We start from the raw sequence: 5,070 nt of genomic DNA on the forward strand, positions 1-5,070 counted from the left end.
GTCTCTAGAGGAATGGCCACTTCATTTTTGGAACTCATCTTCTGTAGCCTTTCAGACATCTGTGTGCAGGGCGGCACCCTCATGGTCTGCCGGGTCCCCTCCCAACGAACCAGATGCTCTGTCAGGCCCTCCTTCCTCCTTCCCTGGAGAGGATCTTGTGGTTTCTGCCCAGCCTGCACACCAGCTCTTGCAGACGAATTCCACACTGGCTGAGGACCCAAGGGCCTCAGGCGTCTCTCCTAAGCTCCAGATGGGGAGATCTGATGGGCCCGGGACTTAGAACCCAAGTCCCTTCCCTGAGCGCTCTGGACTTTCAGGCTTCAAGGCCTAACTCTGCCTCAAATGAGCGTTCCATCTCCCCATGCCTCGGTTTCCTCATGTGTAAGGTTAATCCCGTACCTTCTCCAAAGGGTCATCAGGAGGACTCAGTAAACTACTGGGAATATCTCCAAGTCATCTCCATAGCTCACGAGACAGATACCAGAGTCCCTGCCAAGGCTTCGCGGCCTGACACTGTGACCTTCACCCCATCTGGCCAGGAGCATCTCTTGCTCGCTCCGTCCTTCCCTACCTTGTCAGTGATTCTGGAACCCAGAGGGGAGGTGCCACAGCAGGACACCCTGTGGTAACGGAAATGTTTGTTCCTTGATTGGATGGGGCTGCAGGGAGGTGCACGGGGCCAGCTTAGAAATGCCGCCTCCATCCCAAGGTCTGGGCAAGAAGCCTTGGTGGCTCTAGGAAGTCAGTGTTGTTGCTGCTGGGTGGCGTGTTGGCTCACAGGATCAGGCGCACTGGGCGTGAGTCCTGAGCTCAGAGGCTGGCCACACACGTAGGGCTGCCCTCGTGTCCTGGTGCCTGGCTGAGCCGACTCTGTCTGCCCTTGTCTGCCCCCAGATGAGGCAGGAGGGGTGACCCACTTGCACCTCTAGACAAATCCTGACTGCTGAGGCCAACTTGGAGCCCCATCTGTTCCCAGTGATGGCTCAGGTCTGGGGGAGGTCCAGAGGGGAGGCCCACCCTTTCCTGCTATTGTGAGGTGCACCCCGATGGCTGTTCTCACCTTGCTAATGGCACAGGCTGAGGTTCAAATCCAAGGAGAGGCTGAGGGACCAGCAGGGGACAGATCCTGCGGCCATGCGCTCTCCTCACCTTGGCCTTGAGGCTGACGCTGATAGCTCAGGAAGCCCTTCCTCTAGCACTCTTCCACGATCTGGCAAGAGCTGGGTTTAGGGAATGGTGGGCAGATCTGTCTTCAGAGGAGATGGAGCAACCCCTTGCATCAACAGGGCCATGGTCTGTGCTCACCTGGACCCACCAAGGCCAGTGGACCCTCAGCTGCCTGTCACAGTCCTCCTGCCCAGGGGCAACTGTCTGGGCAGGGAGACATGTTTCCCCATATCTTGAGCACGGAGTTGTTGAGGATAGGAGCTTCCACCCTGGCAGCATCTCAGGGTAACTCCAAGAGGAGGGTGCACTATTAGCCTGGCTGTGTGTTTGTTTTAGCAGATCAAGTGGGACTCAGATATTCTCTGTCCATTTCAAAGGATCACTGTGGAAATCGAGTGACATGTCAGTGCTTTCTCAGGGGCCAGATGAAGGACACACATGGGCCCACACACTTGGGCTGTGTCTGTGTTAGACAGGGCTGTTCAGACAACCCTCAGCTCCAGAGTAAAACAACAACCCCCAGCCCCAGGAAACCACTGGTGGGAGAGGTTGTGGGCTTGGGGAGAAGGCGCAATCATGGGTTGGGGGTTAGGGCAGGTCACAGGCCGATTTGCATAGGGGCCCAGCTGCCTGCACCCTGTCCCTGCTCCGAATAGAAACTGGAATTGCTCAGGGATCCATGGCGTGCCCTTCCCTGCTCAGGACCAGCTCCTGCCATCGTCCCCATTTCCTGAAGAGGAGACTCTAAGGAGGTGGCCTGGGACTCGGACCCCTTTCCATGGGGCCCTCTACCCCCACCGCTCAGGGACTGTGGTGAGGCATCCTCGCTCTGTGTTCTTAAACTTGGTTTCTTGGTTGAAGCATCAGGGGAAGACAAGATCTGTGGAGTTTGCTTGGTGGCCAGGAGCTTCCCAAGCCGGACCTAGCCCCTTGGAAGTCCTCCCCTCCATGCTAAATGTAAACCTACTTCTCCAAATTCCAGGGCTAGAAAAACTCAGAAACCTAAAAAAATTGGACCCCAATCTGTGCACTTGTGTGCATGCACAAAAACAACACTAGTACGTGCATGCTTTCCCATATGGTTGTCATTTTAAAATAAGTTCTTTACTTGGTTGAAATAAGATTCTCACTTCCAGCCCAAGATCCTGGGTTTCCACAAGTCAGTCAGTAAAGCTTTGGGGCCACACAGGTCACCATGGGGGCCCCCAAGAGCCCGAGGGGTTTCCAAGGAGAATAAGGAAAACAAGATGGGGAGGTGGGCAGATGCCCTTCCACAATGAGCCTTACGATTTCCATCTTCCTTGGATGTACTCTGCCTGTGTGTGTGTGTGAGGGGAGAGAGTCCATCTAGAGGGTGGCAAGATAGCATCCCTTTCACACTTGAGTCCCCTCCCCAGACTGTGTCATGAGCCTCCTGCAAAGTTCCCGTATTTGGAGATTTTCTGCTTATCTTTCCTTTATTGATTTCTAGTTTGATTCTGCTGTGAAGGAGAACACCTTAGTCATAATTTCAATTATGTGTAATTCATGAGGCTTGTTTCATGACTCAGGATGTGGTCTATTTTACTCCATGTCCCCTGAGTACTTGAAAAGAATGTGCATTCCACTGTTGTTGGGTGGAGCGTTCTATTCATGTCAAGTAGCTGCTGCTGGTTGGTGGTGGTGCTGAGTTCTTTCTGAGCCCTGCTCATTTCCTGTTTAGTTAGTTCAGCAGCCCTCCAGAGAGGACCGATGGAGCCTCCATCTGTATTTCTGAATTTGGCTAGCTCTCCTCTTAGCACTACATGGTTTCGCTTCATGTGTTTTGTAGCTCTGTTGTTTGGTGCCTGAATGGTTAAGATTACTATGTCTTCTTGGTGGGTTGACCCTTTTGTCATGATATAATCTCTCTCTCTTTTTCTTATAATTTTCTTTGCTGTTAATCTACTTTATCTGATATTAATATGGCCATTCTTGTTTTCTTATGTTGATATTTTCATGATGTATTTTTCCATCCTTTTACTTTCACACTCCCTATATTGTTATATTTGAAGTGAGTTTCTTATAGACAGCATACAGTTGAATCATGTTTTCTTAACCAGTCTACCAATCTCTGTCTTTTAATTGGTTTATTCAGACCATTTACATTTCATGTAGTTATTTATATATTAGTGCTGTCTGCTATTTCATTTTTTTTGCTTTGTTTCTCCTGTTTTTCATGCCTTCATGTGGATTACCTGAACAATTTTTTAAATTCCAATTTGATTTACCTATAGTGTTTTTGAGTGTTTCTCTTCATATAAACTTGACTTGACCATGGGGTGCCCAGATATTTGGTTAAACATTATTCTAGGTGTGGTTATTCTAAACGTTATCTATGAGGGTGGTTCTGGATGATATTAACATTTGATTTGGTAGAGTAAAGCAAATTGCCCTCCCCAAGATGAGTAAACCTCATCCAATCCACTGAAAGCCATAATAGAACAAAAGGCTGAGAAAGGGTGAATTTGTTTCTCTGCCTGCCTATGAGGTAGGGCATTTGTCCTGCAGACTCAAATTCAGAACCAACTACAGCACTGGATCTTCTGGGTTTCCAGTTTCTCTCTCAATGTCTTGTATATAAGATTTATAGTTATGTATCTTCTGCTTATCAGTGTCCATATTTTACAGGCTAGTAAATTGTGGAAAACTTACATTTTTGTATGTTCCTTTACACTCCCTTATTTATGATATAATTATCTTGACTAATTCCTCCACATTAATTTAGGTAGAAACACTTCAGATAGTGTTATACTTTTGCTTCACCTGTCAGACCTAATTTAGATGATTCATGATGAAAATGTCTATTTAATTTCCCATATTTTTGATCATTCTTTCTTCCTTTCTGGTGTTGTAGTTTCCTTTGCTATTGTCTCCTTTCTCTTCAGTGCGTGTCTTTCAGCCTGTTTTATAAAGGGTAGTTCTGTTTGTGACAAATTCTCTTAATTTTCCTTCATTTGAAAATGTCTTGACTTTATTTCTGAAGGATATTTTCTGCTGGACATAGGAATTTAGATTGGCCTTTCTTTTCTTTCAGCCATTGAAAAGGAAGTGCTCACTTCTTCTTCTTTATCTTTTTTTAAAGATTTATTTATTTATTTATTTGAGAGAAAGAGAGAGAGTGCAAGAACGAGAGAGCAAATGCAGGGGGAGGGGCAGAGGGAGAAGCAGACTCCCCACTGGGCAGGGATCCTGCCATGGGGCCCAATCCCAGGAACCTGGGATCATGACCTGAGCTAAAGGCAGACACTTAACAACTGAGCCACCCAGGCACCCCAAGTGCTCATTTCTTACCTCCATGATTTCTGGTGAGAAGTCACTGTTATTTAGTGACCTGGAGGTAGATGCCATCTTTCAGCTGATGCTTCAAGATTATTATTTTTTTTAGTTTTCAGAAATTTGGCCAAAATGTGTCTTGGTGTGGATTTCTTTGAGTTTATCACTTTTGGATTTTCTCAGCCTTGAATCTATAGGTTTGTGTCTTTTGCCAGATTTGGGAAGTTTTCAGCCATTCTTTTTTAAAAAAATTTTTATTCTTTTATTTTAATGTATTTCTGTGTTGAAACTTCTTTTTTTTAATTATTATGTCATGTTAATCACCATACATCACATCATTAGTTTTTGATGTAGTGTTCCATGATTCATTGTTTGTGTATAACACCCAGTGCTCCATGCAGAATGTGCCCTCTTTAATACCCATCACCAGGCTAACCCATCCTCCCACCCCCCTCCCCTCTAGAACCCTCAGTTTGTTTTTCAGAGCCCATCGTCTCTCATGGTTCATCTCCCCCTCCAATTTCCCCCCCTTCATTCTTCCCCTCCTGCAATCTTCTTCTCCTTCTTCTTCTTCTTCTTCTTCTTCTTCTTCTTCTTCTTCTTCTTCTT

The sequence above is a fragment of the Phoca vitulina genome, unplaced genomic scaffold (genome assembly GCF_004348235.1).
Source record: "Phoca vitulina isolate PV1807 unplaced genomic scaffold, GSC_HSeal_1.0 scaffold120, whole genome shotgun sequence".
Lineage (NCBI taxonomy): Eukaryota > Metazoa > Chordata > Mammalia > Carnivora > Phocidae > Phoca > Phoca vitulina.